Source organism: Pinus tabuliformis, chromosome 2_1, assembly GCF_031772625.1.
Source record: "Pinus tabuliformis cultivar Carrire ecotype Pingquan chromosome 2_1, CPIR1, whole genome shotgun sequence".
NCBI classification, from domain to species: Eukaryota; Viridiplantae; Streptophyta; class Pinopsida; order Pinales; family Pinaceae; genus Pinus; species Pinus tabuliformis.
The window spans coordinates 47864051-47873320 of record NC_142299.1 but is presented as its reverse complement, the minus strand read 5'-3'; the positions used below and the strand labels follow the sequence as shown (position 1 = coordinate 47873320).

At 41.2% G+C, this 9270-nt stretch overlaps 1 pseudogene across 1 annotated transcript in view; it reads left to right on the top strand.

Moving 5' to 3' along the window:
* Positions 1-1541: 1541 nt before the first annotated feature.
* Positions 1542-9270, top strand: part of LOC149198720 (glutamate receptor 3.6-like) — a 178149-nt pseudogene continuing 170420 nt past the window's right edge. Inside the window, exon 1 of the transcript XR_016253731.1 lies at positions 1542-2186. The product of XR_016253731.1 is annotated as a glutamate receptor 3.6-like (transcript). The remainder of the gene's footprint in view (positions 2187-9270) is intronic.

Sequence of the window (9270 nt, the reverse complement as noted above, 5' to 3'; positions counted from 1 at the left end):
CCAGCTCTTGTTCCACTTGTATGTGAAACAACTTCCTTCACCTGCAAGTACCTGCTTCACTGTCACCAATTGTCAAGCTTCTTCAACCCTGAATCAGCTTCAATCACCAGCTCCAACCGAGCTCTGATACCAATTGTCACGATAGTGCAGTGGGATCAGCACTTCATCGTCAACCCGGTCATCAGCCTGCTCTGATACCAACTGTCACGCCCCCAAGCTGGCGGTAGTCTTTCAACCGCTCTTAGCGAGGTGCGGCACCACCGAACACTTTCTTTTCACCAATACTTATGTTCGTGGACTACGCCTAACCACTTACTCCTACTTAGTTTGTGTTTCACAACCAAGTATTATTATGTTATCCTTTATACCAATGAACACCCATACACATTCATTATCAACAGCAATTATAAACGAGAACACAATTGCACAGTATAAAGGGAGGGGCAACTCCCTGAACAATATATTATACAACAGTTACAAAGTTTTACAAGTATACTTGGAAACCCCAAGTTTCATACTTAGCCAAATTTACAATCCAAGGCAAAACTCGGTTGCCTAGCTTGTCGGCACCTCGGCACGGTCGCCGCACGACTTGCCAATCCTCCGTTCACCTTGTCTCCGTGCACACTTGCACGATGGGCGGGCACTCACCCGAGTCGCCAAGACACCCATGCCAAGTCGTTGCACAAACGGGCGCTCCTTCGTTTCACCGTCGGGCACCTTTGTATAAACCGGGCGCCACACCCGTGCATGCCTCAACCTTCCGTCGGGCGCCACACGCCACCGTGCACGCCTTCCACCCAACCATCGGGCACACCTTCACCCACAACCGCGCTTCACCGTGCACACTTGCCCAAGAATGGGCGCATGTATAAATTGCGCCTTTCCTCCTTGAATCTGCGCACAAGATTGCGCCTTCTCCTCCTTAGAGCGAAGATGTTTGAGCGTTGGATGATGCTCCAAATGAACTCAACGCATCTGCAATTTATACACATGGCAGGGCGTAGTCTAGCTGCCCAGCCGACTCGCCCGAAGCCCCTTTCTCCATCGCAAATGCTTCATTTTACATGTCGGCTTCCTCCTAAACATAGGTCCGCCTCCACAAGTCTTAACGCATGCCATCACGTGTATAAACACTCGCCCTCTCCTCCATACATGCGCATTATACCATCGCACTTCCAAGAGAGCTCGCATATCATCGACCCGCAGCTTCGCACTTCGCCAAACGCTCGCCCGTTTAGCTCTACCCCACGCTCACCCACGGTCGCACTTCGGGCGGACGTGCCTAGGACAGCGGGTCCTTACACTCCAACTCCTTTCTTTAAAAATTATGCTCAAGTTAATTAAACTCAAAGTCCACACAAACTACCCTCATGGATAAAAGTTTTTATCGACCATATTTACCATAAACATCTAATCATACTTTTGTAAATGGCACCTTCTAATCAAACACCCTTGAAATACACGTTGCCATACGTAAATAAATAAGCATATATTCGTACTTTTGTGAGACCCTCCAATGGGAAAAAACAATACGGAAAGCAGATTTGTGGCATCCACCCACATTGAATAGTAGTCAGTGGCATAATCAAGACATAATCAAGGGAATTGGCTTTACACTTTCAATGTCACGGCCTTCGCCTGACTGATCGGCCTGGCTTTATATTCTAAGTTCACAGTAAAAAAATATGGGATTTGTGTACAGAAACTGGAGACCAAATCCATATTTCGTGATTAGCCTTCCTTTTATCTCTAGTTCTCTGAAAAATGCTAGAAATTTATGGTCAGTTTATCTGAATTCAGGCCAACTCATTTACAAAGAGTGAAATCTCATGAAACTGTATGCGAAATCTGTAACTTAATGAATGAGATGGAGAAGAATTTCAATTTGGTGGCCGTTGTGTTGTTGGGTTTCTGCATACTCATCAGTTCCAACTCTTGTAATTGTGCACATGATAATGAAAATGGGTCGAGAAGCAGCATTCCCATGAGTCGTCCTGCTCCTCCTGCTACTGTGAATGTGGGTGTTCTTGTGGCATTCAATACCACAATAGGAAGAGTAGCTAGAAAGGCCATTCAGTTGGCATTGGACGACGTTAATAACAACACTTCTGTGCTCAATGGAACTCGGCTGGTGCTTAACATAATGGACACCAATTGCAGTGCCTTCATCGGCACTTCAGCAGGTACTGTGCTGTGCTCAAAGAATTTGGTTTGATGTTGTTCACATGGACTTTCTAACCACCAAACTGGAAACATAAAGTTACAGGTGTTTGTGAAATTGTGTAGGCCATCCAGAGCTGAAAATTTTATAAAATTGAGTAGTTGCTGATCATCTTTCTGGAACTCAAGCTTGATTTTCACAATGATTAACTATTTTGTCGAGTTTTTTTGGTTTGTGCAAACATGAATAGTGAAGTGTTTCCTTGAATTTGAAGAGAAGCACTACAAATGGCCCAAAAATGTTGGGTACTATAAGTTGCCTCAGCCGGCTTGTGCAGTTAACAGTACTCAACGGGTGAGCCACTAAACATAAGTGTTTTCATGGTTCTCAAGGGCTAAACCATTAGACATAAGCACGTTCTTACTAAGTTGCAGGAGTACTCTTTAATAGCAGTCACCCAAGGGCCAAAACTTCACCGAATGCTAATGCCAGTCACTTGTTTGCGACTCTACACAAATTGAACCTTTATGAGTGGCGGACATGCCAACTCTTTCATTGCTTGACCATAAGTTAATCATCTGGATTCCAAAAAATGGCCAAAAAAAATCGAGAAAAGCCCGCAAACCATGTTACTTGATTTTATTCAGATGAAGATGGAAGTTAGTACTAATGTAATGATAGACTAGAAAGTTCTCGGAAATTTGGCCAAAGCTTAACATGTTTTTTGTTATTGTCTTTTTGTTTTTTTTGTTTTCTCGCAGGAAAAAAACCAGTAATTTTCATTCATAGAAATAAGTGAAAATTACATTCCTTAGATAAACATGGTGTATATTCATATATCAAAGAAGATCAAAAAGGAAATGCAACTGTGAGAGCTCATACATGGGCTGAGCTCCTGTTACTAAGTGTCAATTTATTAAAAAAAAAAAGAACAATAATCAGAAATTTTTGAAGCCACTTTAAGGGCTTCCCAAAGACTAACTGTCCTAGAAGTGAAATATTATAAGAGGTGCCATCCATAGAAACGGTAGAGTAGGGAGAGAAAATATGAGATGATGCTCAGATTATGCTGCTGCTGGTCCCTGTAAAAAAATCCCTGTAAGGCTGGTGATGAAACACATAGACCTGCCCATTTCTGTGCTCTATAATACTCCACAGACCCTGTTGCATATTGAAAAAGCTGAACATGGACATGGATGTGGATTTAAATATTCCAGTCACACACTGAGCCCTTCTTCTCTTTTAACCTAAAGAGAAAAAACCTTAGGTCAAACTGCACCTCAAACTCACAGCCTCTCACATCTCTCTGAAGGAGAGTCCCTTTCACATGAAATTGTATAGCTAACTTATCAAAGAGACGTTCTTTAAAGCCAAAGATGGATAACAGAGAGTCGATAAAAATAGCCTCAAATTGGAGTTTCGCCAAAGTAAATAATGTGACAACACTCATACGATGCAATACACCTTGAAGGTATAAAGAACCAATGGAGTCGGCATTGCTTCGTAGGGCAACTTGCCAGAAAAGCCTGCTGTAGATGAGATGATGCCAAATCTTCCATACAAGGTCCTCACACTCCCGAGCCCATTTTCATCCCCCCCAAAAAATGTGGTGTATGGGTTCAAATCCCCCAAAATGTGGGAAGAATAATCCAGCGTGGTCAATCCTATGTGAGATAAGTACAACCACTTCTTGAAGTGCAATGTCTAGTCGATCAACAACCATGAAAACACCCTCAATCTTAAAAGCGAGTCTGAAAGCCCACACAATTCATAGTCGATTCACCCACTTAGCCTTAGAGTGAGAATGTTCAACTTGTATAGCTCACTGTCTGCAATGCATTGTTGAAAGAGACTATGCCAAGTCTTCCACGTTCTTGTTCCCTCATCCCTTTGGTCTCTCCAATAACAAAGTCCTTTCCAAGAGAGTCTCGTGGAAAGGTATCCTTCTAGACGAGATAGTATTGAATTTTGAGTTTCCAAAACCATGTCGAGTGGCAAGCAATGCCAAAGCCTCTGCTGTAGCCATCCCTTTGCAATGAGAAAGGCGGTGCAATTCTCTTTCAAGCTTCCTAAATCCTATGCAGCTACATTTGAACCACCGAGTTTGAAATCATTATGCGTACCAATCACACCACTAACTAGAAAGGGTCCCTTAATCCTAAGTTTATGTGTTCCATTAAGAATTATGTGCCTAAGCAGCAATTTCCATAGCTCTTCATTGAATAAACGTCTCACAATCCATGTAGTAGATAAGATGGCTCACCGTATGCAAATATCAATCAAACTCAAACCAGCCAAATATTTTGGCAAATTACATATATGCCAAGAGACGATAGGAAGAGATTTGTCACCTCTAAATTTGAATCACAAGCAGCCCCTCAGCAACTTCTTGAGATGCCTATACTATGTCACTAGTGGAAGGGAATTGAGATGAGACAAAGTACGTATGACTTGCCTAGAGGAATTTTCCAAGAACTGTCATCTTACCAGCCCAGGGAGGATCTTTGTACATTCAACACTGTATTTTACACTAAAGATTTTGGAGCCATTGGTACGTCATCGAGCTAAGGGAAACATTAACCCCAAATGGCACCCAAGATGGTGAACAATATTACTATTTTGCATTCGCTGCTAAGGGTGATTTGACCATTCTGGTTTGTCTTCAATGCCAATCAGGTTAGACTTATGATCACTCAATACCACCCTAGTTGCAATACAGAAACAGCCAAACGCTCATGTTTGCCATCCATCGACTGCTGAGACAACTAATTGGAGAGGAGAGACTCAGCAAAATGGTTATTTAACACCATCTCCTCTACCCAGAATGACAATGCTCCTCCTTCATCCTTGTGCTCTAGCAACTTCCAAGAAGTAGCCTAGAGCATCAGTGACTAAAATATAAAGGAATGGTGCAAGAGGACAACTCTGTTAGATAGAATTATGTAGAACGATCTTATCCAATAATATAACATCGACTAAGATAGACGTTGAAGCACTGGAAAACATGGTCTCAACCATTGACACAAACCTTCTACCAAACCATGAAAGTATATTTTTGATGAAAGGCCAATCAACTTTGTCATAGACCTAATCAAAGTCGATTTTCAGCAACATAACCTATTGTGTAGTCTTCTTTGTTAGCATTGCCTAGTTGCTTAGAAGGTATCTCTCCACGGCTTGATGCACTCAGGAAGACTCACATCAATTTTTGTGGACAGGTTGATGGTGCAGCAGAAGAAATCTCTTTTGGCAATAATGTGACAATGGTAGAGGGCACTTGGCTATTTTCTATGTTGCACTGGTGTTGGGGATGGGGGAACAGTGGGGATGGGGGGACGAGTCCTCGGAATAGCTAGAGTGCACCCCCAAATTTCTAGGGGATGGTGGGTTGGGGACGACAATTATATATATATATATATATATATATATATCTATAAACATTTGTGGTTGTTTCAAGCTTGCAAGCATAACAAGCTATATTTTATAATATTATGCACAACCCTTAAACTCGCCAATTAAAATCTCAAACAATTTAAAAAAGGGTTGAATGACATTCCATTATTGGCCACTAGACATGATATTTAGCTTTAGGAAACTTAAGTGTAACTACATTAAATTTGAAATAAAGTCCATGAAATATCTATCACATAGAACTGCCTTTATAGCTGTTCTTTTTCCTCATATCTCTTGTTAATGATGACTATATTAAACATAAAAGGCATTCCCTTTTCAATAGGTTTTGCAAACTTTACAGCTGTATTGAAAACCACTATAAAATATTTTGGTTTTCTAAAGATATTAAATCCATATTTTAGATTAAGGGATTGAATACGAATTTATTTAAACATTTAGTACCCAATCCAATTCACTACTATCTGATTGTTTTCACAATGTTTGGCATTGGGATGATGGAAGCACTGAACTTGAATGAGTCCTCAAAGCCCACATACAATATATAAAAGTTGAGATGATCCAAAAAGTGAAAAGACAAGAAAAATAACCACAAGGATCAACCTTTTAAAACATTGTATTTTCTGTTTTCTTGACATGGAGGCTGCTTTTTGTACTTTTACCATTGAAAATACAATATCTAAATCACTAGAATCCAAAATGAAACCCATCATATTACCCATGTTTTGAGCTGCAACTTGTACAAAAAATTTAGATTCAATGCATTAAAAAAATGGATGGGAAAAATGATCATATTGTTCAACAATCAATGTCCACGATTGTCAAAACTGAAGCTATATGCTTGGATTATCCCTAAAACCTTCCCAAAACATCCCTGAAATCTTCCTAAAAAACCCTTGAAATCTGCGAAAGACAGTCCTGAAATTTGTCCGGAACATTCCTAAAATTTCTTTGGAACACCTTGGGGATGACCAGCAAGTCCATAAGTCCCCGATGGAGTCCCTAACAGTTTGGGGACGTTTCCTGAGTGCCCAAAAGTCCTTGGAACGCGGGGACGTAGGGTACGTGAGTATTCTTGGGGGGGGATCCCCGTGCAATGGGGGGATTTCCTATTCTTGCTGTGAGGTTTTATCAGTGGTGTGGAAAAAGTCGGGAAAAAATAGGGGTTAAATCCCCAAAACACGATTTTTTTGGCTGGCCGATTAAATCGGCCGATTTTTTGCCGATTTTTTCTTAGTTGAAAAAGTCGAGATTAAATCGAAAAAGTTGGGATTAAATCGAGACTTTTTCCAAAAAATCATGAATGAGGTAGTTTCTTTAACGATTTTTTAATTTTTTTTGAAAAAATCGGGATTTTATTGAAAAAGTCGAGATTTTATTGAAAAAATTGGGATTTTTTAAAAAATGAATATATATATATATATATATATATATATTGTTGACTTTTTGCCAATTTTTTCAAAAAACTCCCGACTTTAACGACTTTTTCAATTTCTGGACCCTTGCCGATTTAATCCCGACTTCGACTTTTTCCACATTGGTTTTATGACACACACATGCTTGGACAGTGTTAATTTTGTAGCCTCGAATGGTGTTCTTGTCTCAACAGTTGTCAAAGAGGTTAAGCAACACTAGGACTTCAGAACCCATAAAAAATTTCGGGAAAATCAACCTAGAGATGCCTTAATTAAGTTAGTTAATTGATAATTAAATTTTTCCTACTAACTTAGGGAAAATATTAATTAACAACAATTAATTGAGGAAGGTGAGATTTCTCTGGAAACTCACACGAATCGATTAGGAAATGATTTCAGCCATTGATTAAGTTTTAATCTTGGCCGTTGGAGTCCCAACTGAGGATTATAAGAAGAGGTCGATGGGTAGATGGACAAACACTTGAGGTCGAGTTTTCTTGGGCAGTTTGATTTTCCAGAGAGCAACATTCCACGAGAAGAGTTCGATCCAGAGAGGGGACGCAGAGACAGAGAGGGGCAAAGATAGTGAGTTTGGAGGAAGTCTTCCAGTTTCGGAGAGTAGCTTGCAGAGAGGCAGGGATAGCCATAGAGGGGTTGTGCTATGGTTGCGCAGTAGCCTCTAGAGGGCAATTCGATTAAGCTGGAGGAAGGTTTGTTTCAGGTGCTAGTGGCGGGAAGAAATTCCAGAGGGTCAAGCCAGAGGCTTCCAGACCAACGACCGTCAGTTAGAAGTTGATTCTAGGCAGTTCTGAGCTAGCGAGTTTCAGGTCTGCGCTGAAGTGACGCAAGGCCTGCGCAGAGGCAGTTGGAGAGCCAGTTTGATTGGGTTTCAGGATTGCTTATGGGGGTGAGGAAAAGTCACAAAATTTTTGCCAATATTTTCTCCATAGGATTGCCAGTTTTCGACATTCAGCTGTACTCGAAATTTTCTCACTGCTGCTTAATAATAAAAACCCTCAGCTATTGCAACCAATTTTCCCAAATTCGGTTTTTTCGGGGACTTTTGTCCAAAAACAACAGTGTTATATTTGTGTGTGTGTGCCACTATTTTCTCAGTTTCCAGTTTATCTTAAGTAGTATTTTATTTTGGTGAAAATTGCAGTTGTGAATTATTCGTTGTTTGTCTTAGCAAATAAATTGTAAAATTAATTTACAATTACAAGAATAATTTCTAGTTGCTGCAATAGTTAAAAATTTCACATGGTATTAGAGAAAATTTGATCAAATAGGAAGCTCAGAAGCGGAAGAAAGAAATCTTCCCAATTTGAACTGTTGGGCAGAGGGTTCAACGTTTCTAGTGTAGGTGTCAAGAAAAAATCGCAGAGCCCAGTAGCAGTTCCAGATGGCAGTAGTGAAGCTGGGAAGTAATTTTGGTGAAACAAATCAATATTTTCACTGAGTAGATTTTCTTGTCTGGGCACAAAGGTTCTTTGCAGCAGTTTGCTAGAGCAAGATCCATGCCGGGTGGAAGAGAAAGCAGTGTTCCACGGGGACTCGCCCCCCCCCCCCCCCCAAGGGGTCTATTTTCCTAGCTCCCCCACGCTCCGGGGACTTGGGGACGAGAAGGGGTCATTTCCCCAAGCTCCCAAAAACAGGGTACGCAAGGGGACGTGCCAAGGGGTCGTTTCCTTGTGCTGAGGGGTCGTTTTTGAAAAGGGGTCGTGAGGGGTCGTGGGGGTTCGAGGGGGGATGTGGTGGGTTGAGGGGGGTCAAGGGGGGACGGGGGGGTCAAGGGGCACGATTTTTTTAAATAAACTTTTGTTTATAATTAAAATTTAACATTAGTTTTAATACTTTAGGGTTTCAATTCGTTTTTTTATAAATTTAATTCATTATTTGCCCTGGCCCCTCACTCCATTCGCAAGACGTCAAACCTGCCGAGCAACACTCCTTCAACACACGTGGTGCTCGGGCAGATTGCATAGATCTAGCCCAAGATGACCCGATTGGTTGGTGGAGGATGCATGGGGATGGTGCTCCAGAGTTCAAATATCTAGCTATGCGTTTGTTGTCTCAGATTGCTAGTTCCTCTGCAGCAGAGAGGAATTGGTCCACATATAGCTTCATCCACTCTTTCAAGAGGAACAAGCTTACCTCTAAAAGAGCGGAGAAGTTAGTTTCTGTGCACAGTGCCCTACGTCTTGAGCATAGGAAGACACCTGAGTATTTGAAGGCAACACGATGGGATGTTGATCCAGAGGATGATGCACAAGTAGATAT